This window comes from Tamandua tetradactyla, chromosome 22 (genome assembly GCF_023851605.1).
Source record: "Tamandua tetradactyla isolate mTamTet1 chromosome 22, mTamTet1.pri, whole genome shotgun sequence".
NCBI classification, from domain to species: Eukaryota; Metazoa; Chordata; class Mammalia; order Pilosa; family Myrmecophagidae; genus Tamandua; species Tamandua tetradactyla.
In genome coordinates, this window is record NC_135348.1 from 11,704,733 (window position 1) to 11,721,616 (window position 16,884).

Sequence of the window (16,884 nt, forward strand, 5' to 3'; positions counted from 1 at the left end):
CCTATTTTGACTTCTGTCACCACAGATAAGCTTCATCTGTTCCTTGACCGTCAACAGAAATGGAATCATACAGTAAGTATATATATATATTTGCATAGGCAGGCACTGGGGGTATGCACATTTTTGAGACTGGGTTCTGTCACTTAATATAACGGCTCAGAAATCTATTCATTTTGTTGCACAGTGACTAGATCATTAGATCAATCCTCCTTTTTCCTGGGCAGAATTTCTTTGCATGAATTGATCGCTTGTATCACTTCATTCTTCCACTTTACTGATATTTGGGTCACTTCCTATTTCTTACGTTTATGCATAAATCTGTTTTAACATTGTTCAAGTTCTTGTTCAAGGCCTCCTGTGTTCATATTGCCCTCATTTCTCTTGAACATTGAGGTAACTGCTATGAGATGCCACACTGCCCCATCAGGAATAATAATTACCAGCCCAGTTCTGGGTGCGCTGCAGTAGCTCAATGTCAGATGGCAGCATCCTTCAGGGACTGCCTCTACTGAAGGAACCACCCTACCTGAAGTTCTGCTCTCTTCTCTGGGCAGCCTGAATCCAATTACTGATCAATGCATAGGTGTAAATGGCTGGCTCTTTCGTCCCTACACAGCACTCCTTGAAGCATCATCTCTATCTTAGTTTGTGGCTGTAACAAATACTGCAGAATGGTGGTCTTAAATAACAGGAATTTATAGAGTCACTTTTTAAGGCTACAAGCCCATAATCAAGGCATCTGCAGGCCATTTTGTAGCACTCCAAAGTTTGTAGCATTCTGTTGGTGGCTTATTGGAATCATCTCTGCCTCTGCCACATGTTGATCTGTCTCCCTTGGTCTCCACCTGTGGCTTCTACTGCTTTGAAGGACTCCAGTTATCTTGGATTAAAGCCAACTCTGCTTAAGTTCGGCTTCATTTAAATAGAATTTTTTAAGATCCCATTTACAAATGTGTGCACACCAATAGATCAGGGATTAGGGTTTAAACATATCTTTGTGGAGGGCATGATTCAATCTAACACAGTTCCTTCTCCACAACTCTGAACACATTTAGCTAAGGAGTCCAATGAGACTGCATTTTAAGTGGATCTGTCTGTCTAATCCTGCTTCCTTTTTCTTCCACAGATGGAAGGCCAAGAGCACACTAACAAATCTCTTGCATGTAAATCCCAATGTGCAATGGATATATACCTAAGAATGGAATTGCTGGGTTACATGATAGACATGTATTTACATTTATCAGAAATATCCAGTTTTCTAGAGTGATATCATTTCTACTTTCACCTTCAAAGTATGAGAATTTCATCTACTCCTTATCCCTGCCAACACTTGCTTTTAATTTCAACCTTATAAATTTAATTTGGATTGCTTTTGTATTTTTATAATCTATTTCAATTCTGAGTTTCCCAAAGTTATCTATTGATTTTGATTCTTCCCAGTGTCATCTTTCTAAAATCTTATCTGTGTGTCATTTCTGAATTCTGCCAAATTATGTTCAATTTTAATGATGAGCATCATCTTTTCCATGAGTTCCTTCATTTCTGCTTTTGGTCTTCTTTCATGGAGATATATTACATCATCCAGTTTATTTCCTTTCTTTTTTTTTTTAAATCAATCGTGTATTATTTAGTTACAGTTTCCATCTGCCACAAACTTTTTTAAAAGTGAACGTTTTCATCTGTTGATAAATTATGATGATCTTTTGCTCTGTTTTATTAGGGCATCATTGTGTCAGTGCTGGGCCAGACTCTCATTCCTGATGTGTCTGAGCCATTAGTTATCAAACTTCTTCAGGCCATTAGTGCTGAACATTTCCATTTAGTGTCATGACTGGGCATGAGAACACTAAAAATGACCCAACGCATCACCCAAGTGCAAACATAGTCCTCCCTTCTCTTATCTGCTAAAAGCACCCGGCCTATTGATGATCAAGATAAAATATCCCTATCAAGATGATGGCCTTCTTTTCCTTCTGGTCTCTTAGCCTAAAGAGCCTAAACTGGACAACAGCCATAACTTAATGCTTAATGGGATTCTTGCTATATCATGGTGTCGAAGCATTTCGCCTTTGTGACCAAGAACTTTTTCAGCCAGATAGCATAAATTTGTAGAGATGGAAAGCACAAATTCCCCAAGTGGGTCATCTTGAGGGATGGTAAACAAGACCATTCCCAGCCTGAAGTATTGTAACTTTTACACAAACAGCACATATAATTGTCATTCATTTCACGTACATACTGCACACTAGAAGATAATGCCCATTCTAACATTATGTCATCTCCAAGATGGTATCTCAGTTCTGCATTCAAAATAAAATATGAGTAAATAATTTACTTTGCATTAAAAAAATAGTGATGCAACTGTCACATCGTTCTATCAGGTCTGCAACTTCTGACTTGTATAGTTTATGATAGGATCAGCGGAGCCCGTTTCCCTATCCCACGCCTGCAAATCTTTGCTGAAAATTTGGTGCCTTTGGGCAAGATGAGATTTCGAGGTATCCCACATCTATTTATCAAGTACTTTATAATTCTAGAAGATGAGGCCATGCAGATAGGAAAAGGAAAATCATACCTGAAATGTGTGTTGTGTCCAGTCAAGATGAAAGGCTTTCTCTTCTAGGGAGGAAGGAATCCAATGTAAAACATTTGCCATCAAGTGGTTGGTTGATACTATATTAAGATTTCTGTCTTGATCTTTACTACTGAAAGCTAGGCCAAAGTACCCACTACAATTAATTTTTGTGGAATAAATTCGGTTTGCCTGAGCCATAATTTGGAAGATCAAGATAAGGTTTGGTCTCAGTGATTTTAGTCAACCCTGACAGCTAATTTGGAGGTTAAAAATCAAACCTGTTTCCTAGTTACAATCAAAATGGAATGTGAAAGAATTTTTTTTTTAATTATTGTACCAGTTCCAACTCTTGTTAGTCATAAAAGTCACTTAACTACTATTTGCCTCAGATTTTTCTCTTATATGAAATGACAATAATAGTAATATCAACTTCATGTGGTAACTGATAAATGGGCAAAATATGTGTAAACTCCATAGAAGAGTAGCTGGTACACAGGGAGAACTATGTAAGTATTTGCCATCATTATTATTATATTCTTCAACAACATTATTTTTGACTGTTAGCCATGAAAATGAAAGAAGCTAAAATACACAACCATATTCATACTAGAAGTTATTCCATTTACTTTGCCAGTATTGTACTCTGCAATCTGTATAAAAATAACTTAACATCTTTCCACCACATAAATTCAAATAAATTTTTAAAAGCACAGTTTTGGGGACCAGAAAGGCAAAGCTGAAAGGCTAGCTTCTCAGTCAACTAGATAATTCACTTTGGGTAATTAATTTTTTTCTCTCAGAGTTTTAATTTAAAGTACTATAAAATGAGGATAGTAAATACATATCTGAAAGAATTATTGTGAAGAATAAATAGCTGTATTTTTTCATAGCCTCAATAATGCAATAAGAATGAAGTTTCTTCCCTACACTTCGGTCCATCCCATGTGGTGTAAATTTGCTCTTACAATCCTACTGATTCGTCCTTAGCACTCACATTTCAACAGATGATTGGCTTCTTCAAAAGAATGATAAAATTCAATGTTCCTTTGTTCAGGTGATTTAGATTTACATGATGTGCTGAAAATTCCTTTCTCTACTTGGACATTTGTAAGCAATAATTCACCCATCAAATGTGGCTGGAGTTGTGAAATCATCATTCAAACCCATACCTGCAATTAGACATGTAAAGGTGCATTCATAACTGCAGACGGCATTTTGGCAAAGGGCAAGGAAAGTAAATCTCCGGCTGGACTACTGCTGTCACTCAGATTTTCCTACAGAAAAAAATTAAACTTGATACCAATAATCACTTACAAAATGTATTAAGTAGGGCAGGGTGGAATAGAGATGGTTGTACTGAATTAAGAGCTGTATCATTATTGATTTCTGATCCTTATTTACAACAACAAATATTAGCAAGTATTATTCTGCCTTTGAACCTGGAGATATAAAGATATACACAATATGCTCATCACTCTTGTGGGTCATTCTGTCCAGTCAGGAGGACAGAACACGACGATAAAAAAATGAAAGCCAATATAAGATGTTAACACAAACAGGAAAATTCAGAAAAAGGGATATCCCTGGGGCGTGAAGTGGCCAGAGAAAGTTTCAGTGAGTGAGAGAGACCTTTGATAATAGAAAGAGGGGGAAGTTGTCTCGGGAAAGGGCCAGGCTCAGTTGTGGGAAGGGGCATGGCATGTCAAAGGCCAGTAAATTGCCCTCTTTGTTTGGAGTCAATTTCTCATTGCAGGTAGGCTGGGGAACAAGGATTAAGATATATCAAGTGCTCCTCATGTGTTGGATGATATAAGCTGTAGAATTCCATGCATTGCATTTATTTTCCATAGTTCATGAAATACGTGTAGCCTGTTTCACAGAGGAGAAAAGGAAGTCTAATGGAATTCACAAATTGCCCAAAATGATTCAGTTAACTATTTTCACAGTTAAAATATAAACGCATACCTATTTTCAGAGCCAAAAATCCTCTGTGAAAACGTTTGTGGTCTATAAGGAGTTATTGATAGTTTGTGAGGGAGAGGAGGGGTTGCTAACATACCTTCAGAGGATGTTACTTTGTAGTTGGAGAATAGGATGGTTTCCATAGAAACGAACTAAAGCAATTAGGAGACCACTCCTACGGACCAAACTTCAAACTTTTAATTACGGCATGAACAAGATGGGTAAATGGCAATAGGAATGCAAAGGAATGCAGCTACACAGAAAGAAACGATAATGACTATATGGTAGGAGAAAGACAAAGAACAGTTATCATATTCTCTCATTAGACATTTATTTACTGAGATATATACTACCATATATCAGACACAATTCTAAGGGCTGGATATTGCAATGAACAAGTTAAAGTCATTATCATTGAAATACTTATACCTTATGACTTGCAAATATTGGTTTCACAAACAGAAAGAGGGTAGTCCAACGTGAAGGAGCCTCAGGAAGAAAAACTGTAACATCGTTATTAGTTATAACATCCTTGAAGAGACAGCAGGATATACAAGCAAAGATGTGTAGAAGGCAAGTGAAGCTCAGAACAGAGACCAAAAATAAAAATGTAAATTTGTTGAGGAACTCGAAAAGAAAAAGTGGAAGTTATGAGAGTGGTTACGAATTTCAAGAGAGAGAATAGAGTTAATTCAGTACGGCTTAAGGAAATTACGTAGGGAGAGCAAAATCCTGAAATATCCTTGGCGCTAAGGGAGGCGAAAGTTGCAAATTGGACAAATAACAGAAAAGACTGTTAAGGGACCATTAAGAGAATTAAATCTGGAAGAAATGATTGGAATTCAAAATAAATATTTCAGTAGAGTTATAGAAATCAGATTAAAAGGAGTAAGAGTAAAAAGAGTAAGAGATTAAAAAAAAAAAAGTAGACTGTGAAGCTACTTCCTAGAGAAGATTTGCATTTAAAATAAGTGCTGTAGGGTACATGGGTGATTCAATAGTTGAGTGCTCGCTTTCCATGCGGGAGACCCAGGTTCGATTTCTGGACCATGCACTCCCCAAAAAATAAAATAAAATAAGTGCTGGGACAGACTAGAGTTGACAGCTAGTCAGGGTGTGAGGATATGGATACAGGTTATATTATATTTTGTGTTTACTAATCCTTTTCTTCATATCTCTGCATTTATTTCTTCTCACCAAAACAGACTCTTTGGAGAAAAAAATGATTCGTTGCATGAGGATTTTGTGGACTACCCCTGTACCAGCTTTCAAGTACCAATGCTTGTATCAGTTAATTATCTTGAACGAGACACTCGGTACCAGCAATGAGAAAAAATTCCCTCTTCAGTATATAGAACAATATTAACCACAATGAGAACTCCCCCAGCCCTGTTGGAATACTTAAAATAACAAAAGCCAACTAATTTCTTTTCATCATCTAAGCCCCGGTTGGGAATATAGTTCTGTTGGGTCTTCACTAAACCCACGAAGCCCTACTTTATGCATGAGAATATAAAATGCACAGGACAGAATTCATATTCTTTCTTTGACATCTATTTGGAAAAAGCACAAAAAAAGTTTAATATAATTTTATGCTCTTTTGAAAATGAGTAGAGTGTGACAAGAACATTAGAGGCTAGAATTGTAATTAAAACCAAAACTAGAACTAGGTGCATGTTATATTCTCTCTTCATGTGACTCCCAAACTATTAAGAAATTCACACTAGTATTGTACCCTGTAAACCCTCTTTTTCCCCTTTAAAGTGGATTTTTTTTTCTTCATGATGTTGTCAGGCTAGTATAGTATTTTCACTGAAGCCTAATATATTACTCTGGGCTCATGTGGATTCTTTTTGACCTTGGCCTTTGACCTTCCTTCCCATTTACATCTGTCTCTTTTCATCTTTCTCCCTCTCTCTCTCTCTCTCTTTTGCTCACACCCGAGTTCTCCCTCATGATGCCAATACCTCATCCCTTTTCTTCCTCAGTGGTTGTAACTCAGTTAACTGTTATACCATTCTGTATCACAGCATCTCATGATATAATAATTCCTCAGGTACTACGGTCTTGCCTTCATAATAGACTTTGCATTTTGAGGCAGCAAGACTATGTCACATTTATCTTTAGTAACTTTAGCATCTATCTCAGTGTCTCACAGGCTCTAAGAATTAAAAAAACATTTGAATGAATGAACGAACAAATGAATACAATTAACATTTTTTCGATCTTTCCTGACACCTGTGTTGGCCCTCTTCAAGGTTTCTGGAAAGGCCCTAGCATTGTTTTCACATATTTATAAAACTTGCAAAATTAAGATACTTGATCTTCAGCCAATTTAGACTTCTGTCTGTTTCTCTTCCAGATATCCCTCTTCCCGACATATTTCCTCTCATTACAGGTAGTACTGGAGTAGTCACAGACATTTTTGATTTTCGAAAGGTGACATTCATGCAGATAACATAAAACTCATAATACATCCCACAAGGAGGACCCTGATGATAAACTGATTTTATGACTATCATCAGTTTAAGAAGTATTATTAATTAGTCATTGCATAACAAAATTTGGAGTGCTCTGAAATAGCACAGCTTACTAGGTCTGAAGAAACTTGAAAAAAGCCTACCAAAATGTGAAAGCAACATAAAATTTATGCAAAAGTATTCATAACAAGATGAAAAGCTGAAACAAACATTTCTAAAATATTGATCATCAAAATATTTCAGCCCGCTATATTGAAGGAAAGACGTGTTAAGGTTTCTGTTCTCGCAATACAAAATATTGCAAAAATTACAAAATCATTGGCATATTAAAAGCAAGTAGAATATTAGGAAATAGTAGTGCTACATGTGAGACAGATAAATTAATAAAATTTTAAGGTCTTTTTGAATTCTGTAAAATTTATGATATTCATTCATTTTTAAGATTTTTTTTTCATATGATTTCATGTTTTATTCTGCTTAAGTATTCAATTCTATGCTGACTTTTAAATATATAATTCTGGATTCTTTTTCTTAAAGAGGCCTCTAAATTGCATAAGGCTTATGCAATCTTCGACCAGGAGGTAATCCTGGAGGTCATGCAGTTAACCCAATTCTTGATACTAGAAACAACTCTCTAACATTCCTGATCATCTTTCAAGGTTCAAGAGTTGTCACTACTTCCCTACATCCCCCATCCACATAGCCTACCAAATGGTATGCCAACTACATCATGCAGAATCCACATCCACTACTTCCATAAGCTGTGCCCTAATTTTCTTTCTAATATTGTCTCCAACTGAGGCCACTCATCCTATATCCAAACTAAGCCATACTAATTTCCATGCCAGTTTTATTATTTTTTTAAAAATTTCACTCCATGCTGATTTCCCTTATGTACTCAAAAGCATGGATTATCTTCTTCATGTGTAAAGATCAGGGCTAGGCAAAGGCAATTAGACACAGACTGGATGTTCCAAAGATAATACCCTCTCCCCCCCAAAAAAATAGCCCAGTGTGAGAGAGATAAAAATGAAAGCCACCAGGCCAGATTTTGATAGGGATGAGTATGAATTATGCACTGTATGGTATAGGGGCATATAGACTACTTAACCAATATGCCTTGTGCATACTCAGGGAAGTCTGAACAAAGTGATACCTGAGGGTGGGCCACAGTGGCTCAGCAGGCAAGACCGCTTACCTACCATGCCAGAGGACCCGGGTTCGATTCCCGGTGCCTGAGCTGAGTGTTATGTCAAACATAGGAGCTGCACTGGGCAAGGAAGTGGGGAAGGAGAATCAATAAGGCAGGTTCAGAAACCTGTATTTATTTCAGGATGACTGAAGAATGGAGAACAAGGCAAGGCAGCAGCAACAGATTATATTGGGTATGTAAGCAGTAGCCAAAGGTTATTCTGTCTCTTGGAGGACCTTTGAATAGATTTTACATAAGTGTGTAGCATGACCTGATTGGTGTTTCATTTAGTCTTTCTGAGAAATTATGTGACTATTGATGAAATTTAGACAGAACTGATAAGGTCTCAAGTTCGGTTTTAGTGGCAGTGGATGGAAAGAACTGGAGATAATAAAGAGAAGTGAGGAATTAATAATCAAGAAATATTATCTAATTGAATTAGGGGTTATGAAAAAAATGAAGTCAAGGACAAAGCTCCTAATTATGAATTGGAAAACCAGCCAGATGTTGATGTAATTTGTTGAGACAGGAGGGACACTTGAGAAGGAAAATATTGGGATGGGAGTAGATGCAAAATTTAGTTTTAGGTATGTTGATGTCAATATATTTGTGAAATTATAAAATGAAGATATCCAACAGCCAGTTGTATATATATGATTGGAGCTAAACTGGAGATAGAAAACTCAGATTAGTCAGAAAATAGTTGAGAGTGGATGAGAGAGGATATTTAGGATAATATAACAATATTTTAAAATATAACATTTTGTTTTTCTTAAAATGCAGAAGTCAAATATATTTGGGGCAAAAATTATTTAAAAAGGGGGAAAACAAGGAATCATGAAAGTTAAACAGCGCAAAGCTAACCATTTTAAATATTTTGTGTTATAACTGTCTAGTATTTTCTTATGTGTATCTATATGTTCTTCATCTAAATAAAATTTGGACTGTACTATTTTAAATTAGGCTTTATTATCTTTTAAACTGAATTTTTTTTTTTTTTTTTTTTTTTTGCATGGGCAGACTCTGGGAATCGAACCCAGTTCTCTGGCATGGCAGGCAAGGATTCTGCCACTGAGCCACGGTTGCACTAGCCACCTTTATTACTTTTTAACAATAAATTATAAATATATCTCAAATCATTAAGTAATTTTTAAAGTACAATTTAAAATGCCTGTATAATATTCCATTGTATCAATGTTCCACAATATTTTTCACCAATCCCATTGAATATGTAGGGTATTTTTTTAAACATTTTACTATTACTAAAATTGCAGCACTGAACATATTCTTACATCATTCTTTGTGCACATATATAGTTATTTACTTAAGATAAATTTTTAGCAGTTGGCACTAGCATTTAAGAGCCATTCAATTTAATAAGGGAAGATTATTTTCAATTGCATTCACTGCTAAATTCTAAGTGCCTAGCACAGTGTCAGGGATATAGAGGGACTCAGAACGCTTAGTGAATGAAAAAACAGGTGGAGAAAGTCTGTTTCCAACAAGATAAGACTGAAAACAACTAAGGATTATGGATACAATCAAAACACATCTACCTGAGTGCATTGAAGAGTTGGCAAATGGTAATTATCAGACCAAAATCTGCAGGAAGCAGACCACTGAAACCTCTTTTGCCGAGATAATTTACTCCATTTGGCGAACCCAAGCTTTGGTTTCTGGCCTCACAAGATGTGAAGGTTAGGAGGCAAAATCTAGGTATGGCACAAAATGGCTTTTGAAACTGGGTTGTACTTCAGTGAAGGAGAGAACAGAAATAACCACACACAGCCCCAAGGAATTATTAAAAAAAAAGTTCTAATGACAGTGTGGGAAAAAGAAAAAAAAAAGATCAAGAAGTTATAATTATCTGCTAGAGCCAGTGGGTAGTACCAAAACACCGCAAACTATGAATTTTAAGTGGTTCCAGATGGGTATTGCCCCAAGAAAGTAGGTAAAAGCATATGGATAAGTCTTTTTTTAGATAAGCTCACATTCATTCTAGTCACAAATAATGCTCTAAGAAAAATGAACAGTACACAATAAAAATATAACTAAACACACAGACAGATAAATCTACAGAGATGTCTGTTTTCAGTACGATTAGATGCAAATTCTTAACTAAGTATGCTAAGATGTACATAAAGATATAATAATAATAATAGAGATATCTGCAAAGATTAGAAAACTATAAAAATTATCTAGCACATATAAAATAAAGAAACTGTATATCCAATCATTGAAATTAAAAATGAAATACATGATTTTAACAGATTTGACAGAGCCGAAAAGAGAATTATGCTATGGAAAATAGAGGAGAAGAAATTGTCCAAAATGTATCATAGAGACAAAGGGTTGAAAATAAATAAGAAGTTAAGAGATGTGGAGAAAATAGTGAAAAGTTATAAAATATGTCTAATTGGTGTCTCAGAAGTTGATGAGAGAGAAAATCTGAGAAAGATCAATATGTAAAAAGACAATGACTGAAAAAATTTCAAAACGGATAAATGAAATAAATGTCAGATGTCCAACAAACTCAAAGTGGGATAAATAAAAATAATCAACTAGCCACATCACAGAAAAATAGAATAAAGTCAAAATAGAAGACTGGCTCTTAATAGCAGCCAGAGGGGAGGGAAAAAGAATAGATACCTTCAAAGAAGCAGCAGGTGAATTACACTGCAATAATGAAAGTCAGAAACAGTGGGATATCTTCAATGTAATAAGAACATAACTGTGCTGGTTTGAAAGGATGTATGAACCCTAGAAAAGCCATATTTTAATCAAAATCCCATTTCATAAATGCAGAATAATTCCTATTCAATACTGTATGTTTGAATCTGTAATTAGATCATATTCCTGAACATGTAACCTAATCAAGAGTGGTTGTTAAACTGGATTAGGTGATGACATGTCTCCACCCATTGGGTGGGTCTTGATTGTTTTACTGGAGTCCTATAAAAGAGGGAACATTTTGGAGAATGAAAGAGATTCAGAGAGAGCAGAGAATGCTACAGCACCATGAAGCAGAGTCCACGAGCCAGCGACCTTTGGAGATGAAGAAGAAAAATGCCTCCTGGGGAGCTTCATGAAGCAGGAAGCCAGGAGAGAAAGCTAGCAGATGACACCTTGCTCACCATGTGCCCTTCCAGCCGAGAGAGAAACTGTGATTGTGTTCGCCATGTGCCTTCTCACTTGAGAGAGAAAACCTGAACTTCATCAGCCTTCTTGAACCAAGGTGTCTTTTCCTGGATGGATGTCTTTGATTGGACATTTCTATAGACTTGTTTTAATTGGGACATTTTCTCAGCCTTAGAACTGTAAACTAGCAACTTATTAAATCCCCCTTTTTAAAAGCCATTCTGCTTCTGGTATATTGCATTCTGACAGCTAGCAAACTAGAACAATAACCATCACAATTCTGTACACAGCTACAGTCCATCAAGGATGAAAAGGTAATAAGGACATTTTTTAGGTTAAGAACAAAAACAAAAACAAAGCAAGAAGTTTCATGACCAAATTAAAGAATATACTTCAGGAGACAGTACATATGAACATATGAAAAATCTGAAATGCAAGAATGAAAAACAAATACATGGAAATTATGTGGGAAATGAAAATAAACACTGGTTGTGTGCAACCACAAAAATATGTCTTGGTTTTAAAAGAAACAAAGTAAAATTAAAATCACTCCAACATGATATGTGTATCAAGGTGGAGCTACATGATTTCAAGATATTTTAAGATTCTTTTAATTCCTAGGAAGAAGATAAAGGAATTGAATAATGTTAGACTTCACTAAGGTAAGTAGGAGTCTTGTAATTTCTAGGATAATCCTTAACATAAAGGGAGAGAAATGTATCTTAAAAATTGGTAAATCAGGGCAATGGAATGATACAACATGAATAGGTAGAAAAAGAGGAGTTTGGAGAACTAAGACAGAGTTGCCAGACCATAGAAAGAAAATATGAATGTGTGGCAAGGAAGCCAATGAAGAAGATATTCAAGAAGTCAATGTCAAATGCTTGAAACATGACTAGCAAGATATGAAATTGAAGAGACCCTTAAATTTAGCAATAAAAAGGACACAGAAGAGCACAGAAAGCTCAATTTCAATGAACTATTTCAAAGAATGCTGGATTAAAGAGGCCTGAGCATTGAAAGGGGAGAAAAAAGACCCATAGTTGTTACAGTTACCAGGATCCTTCTTCTTAACAAGTATGGTCATTTAGGATGTTGGGATTTCATAGGGGATAACAGAAGTATTTGCCTTGGAAAAAAAGCAAGGAAATTTGTACTGATCCATTTGACATCCTTCTTAAAATTGCATGTCAAGAAACACTCTGGTTTAAACTTGATTCAAAGATAACATGCACAATGATTTTTTTCCTTGATAATACAATATAATTTATCTCCAACTCTAGTGCCCTGCATTTAATATGACAAAAACTCAACAAAAACAATATGGTAATTAAATTGCATGTGATATCATCAGTAAACTCAACATCTGGCTTATACAAATCCTATTACCTGAATTTTGCAAATTCACAACAGAGAGATGTAACAAAATTATTACTTATATTACTGCTAAGCAATTAGCTGGGAACAATACACAGCAGGAAATCCATTTCCTGTTTCTACTTTGCTAACACACTCAAAGCTTTTCGTCGGTCTGATTTTAATTCCAAACTCATTTCAGTCATCCTTATGAATATGACTATTATCCAACATAAATAAGACCTGCCGAAAACTTAGCTCTGAAGGAAAGGAAAAAGCAGGCAAAATATTTTATAAGGGGTGTTTATTTGAGCCAATAGAGAGCAGGAACAAAGGGTTCCTCTGTTTTAGAAGGGCCAAATAGAGTTTGGAAGGAATGGAATCCAGAGAACAGGTACAAGGACTATTCTCAGGAAGCTGGAGAGAAACTTCTTATTAATAAAAGTAATTGTGATGCTTAAGTTCATGTGTCAACTTGGCCAAGTGGAATGATGGATGCTGCAGCAGAAACTACATTAGTTACAATCAGTAGTTGTCTATCACCTTAATTGGCCCTTCATCGCTACTCAAAAATGTGTTTACTCTCTCTTATTCCCCACACGTTCTTCCTCCTCTAACACCTGCCTCTCTCCCTTCTGCTAACAGTATAAAGGATCAGCTGTCTTTGCATCCAACGTAAAAAAAAAAAAGCCATAAAAAATGCACCCAATGCCCTGTTCCTCTAGTTAAAAATATCCACATTCACTCATTCTTACTCATTTTCATCAATCACCTATTAAACAGGGATAATAATAATAACAACCACATAGAGTTGCTAAGAAGATTCAATAAGTTAAAACATACAAAGTTTGTCTTGCATACAGTTAGAAGCTGTGTTGGTCAAGTTTCTCTAGGGAAACAAACCAACAGAAAATATCTGCAAATATTCCTAAGAATTGTCTCATGTAACTGTGGAGATTATCAAGTCCAAATTCCATAGGGCAGGCTGCAAGCTGGGGACTCTGACGAAGGTTTTCAATGAATTCCCCAGGAGAAGCTGGCTGGCTAAAATAGAGTTGGAAATTCTCTCTTTTGACTGCTGAAATAATCCCCTCTCCTTTTAAAGCCTTCAACCAATTAGATGAGACTTCTCTCATTGCCAAAGATGTTATCAACTGTAGTTGCAATCAATTTACTAATGATTTAAATCCATGAAATAATCTCACAGTAACTATCAGGTCAGTGCTTGTTTGACCAAACAACTGGACACCATAACATCACCAAGTTCATACATGAACTTAATCATCACACTAGGTATTCATTTCTGAGCTTCTAACTGAAATCACACACAGCATGGTAGTCTCCTTGACAAATTCAATGTTTTCTTTCCATTAATTTTTCCCTTTCATCTGAACTTTGATAAGTTTTATCTCTACGTCACTCTGGGCTTCTGTAATTTTGATCTATCATCAATCCCATAATTTCTTCCTATTTCTCTTTATTTTTTTGCACAATGTAAAAGAACATTAATTATCTATGAAGTGCTTGGCATTATTCTAAGAACTTTATGTACAAAATCTCATTTATTGTGTACAATAACTGCATGACATGTGGGCTATTATTTCTGTTAGAGATGATGTAGGAAAGCCTGAGTAACTTGATAATGATTATTAACACTTTAGCACTAGGGCTGGTTTGGAAATTGGAGTCACATGGTTATGAACCCATGGTTTTACCAGAGTCCCATTGAACCATAAAAATCTCAAGTGCTGACTGTTTTCTCCATAAGCTAACTTTCTCCTTCCACTATCTTTCTCAGCGATATTTGATAATTTTTATTAGGAAGATTTAAAAGTACAAACAAGTTCCCATTTAGATTTGACTATTTAAATCTTAAACCAAGACAAGGTTAAATGAATGGTTGGAGAGCGATATTCAAATTCCATAAAAATTTTATGATAAATGTTATTAAATATATTAATAGGCTCTATTTTAAAAATAAATATTAAATTTGGTCATTTCTGGAACTGACTGCATTTCCATCACACATGTACAGACACACACACATATGCATGCACACATACATGTACATTCTCATTTATGTAGCTTAGGTTCACAAAATAAACTTATTTGCATACCAATATTCATAGCACATTATTCACAATTGCAAAAACATGGAAACAACCCAAGTGTCCATCAACTGATAAATGGATGATAAAATATGATACACAGACACACACACATTATGGGAATATTATTCCACTGCATAAAAAGAATGAAGTTCTGATAATGTGACAGCATGGATGCACCTTGAAGACATCATGTTGAGTGAAATAAGCCAAACACAAAAGGACAAATATTGTCTGACCTTACTGATATGAATTAATTATAATAAGCACACTAGCAGAGTCAGAGTCCAGTATATAGTTTATCAGTGGAAGGAGTCAAGGTAGAGAATGGGGAACTGATGCTTAATTACAGAGTTTCTGTAAGGAATAATCTAAATATTGGTAATGGATGGTGGTGATGGTAGCACAACATTGTGAACATAATTATTAGCACTCAGTTATATATTTGAACATGGTGAAAAGGAAAACTTAGGTTGTAAATTTGTTACTAGAATAAAAAATTGTAAAAAAACAGCAATATAGAACTGTATAACACAAATAATGAACCTATTATAAGTGATGGATTATAGTTAATAGTGCAATTATAACAATGTTCTTTCATGAATTGAAACAAATGCACCACATTAAAGCAAGGTGTTAGCAATAGGGTGGGAAATTAGAACCTGTATTTTATGCATGATTTTTCTAAACACAAAACTCTGCATTAAAAGTAAATTAGAGGGTGTATGGGTGGATCAGTGGTAGAATGCTTGCCTTTCATGTAGGAGACCCAGGTTCAATTCCCACACATTGCAACCCCCCAAAATAAAAATATATTAATCAATCAATTAATTAAATAAATCTGTGTCAGTCATCATTCTTAGCAGAAAATGTAAAAGCATTGTCATGGTCAGGTTCATGTGTCAACTTGGCCAGGTGGTGGTGCCTATTTGTCTGGTTGGGCAAGTACTGGCCTGTCTGTTGCTATGAGGACATTTCATAGAATTAAATCATGATCACATTGGTTGCATCCACAGCTGATTGCATTTGTATTCAGCCAATCAGCCAAAGGGAAATGTCTTCTGCAGTGAGTAACATTTAACCTAATCACTGGAAGCCTTTTAAGGAGGATTCAGAAAAGACAGTCTCTCTTCTTGCTTCAGCTGGTGAACCTCTCCTGTGGAATTCATCCAGACTTTTCATCAGAGTCATCAGCTTCACAGCCTGCCCTACAGATTTTGGAATCTATATTCCCATGGTTACATGAAACACTTTTATAAATTTTATATCTATGAATATTTTCTGCTGATTCTGGTTCTCTAGAGAACTCTAGCTAACACAACTTGGTACCAGGAGTGGAGTTCTTAAGAAACAGAATCTTAAAAATGGGTATTTACAATTGGTTTTCTACTCTAACTGGGCTCAAAGGCACTAAGGACTCTGATTCCCATAATCAGAATGATACTGTCAGTCCATGGGGTGAGTTGGCAAAAGATATAGTCAAAATATCATCATTGGATTCTTCTATTGCTTTGCTTGTATAAAGCCAGGCTCTGGGGAATAACATTTTTGACAACTTTACAGAGTTTTGTGGAAATAGGAGGCACAGAGATGTTGGCTGGTTGTTCTTAGATACACTGTATACATTAAAAAGTGAAAGGGATGGGTTTAAGTCTTCAAATGAGAAACTTACTTGCCATCTGACAGATGTAAATGTTTCTATGAGTGTCCTGAAAGAAAATCTTATTTCTTGTCACCTAGACTTGAGATCTCTGAAAATCAGACTCACAGTCTTATTGTTAGAGTAGCGACTTTACAACGTAAACTGAAATCTCAGTCTTGCATGGTGTCTGCTGTTAAGGTGAGGGCATTGACTGGAAAGGAGTGGGACCCTGAAAAATGGGATGGTGACATATGAATTGAGAATGATGTGGGTAGAGAGGTTGAAACCCTAAGTCATGCTGAATCTTCTCTAGATAACCCCTTAATAGTCTTCCCTGAGGACATAACCACCACACCTCCAGCCTGCTCTGCCCTGAGGAGTTGGCCACCCAACCTCCACCTGAAGGGATTAGCCCTAGAGTGATTAATCTT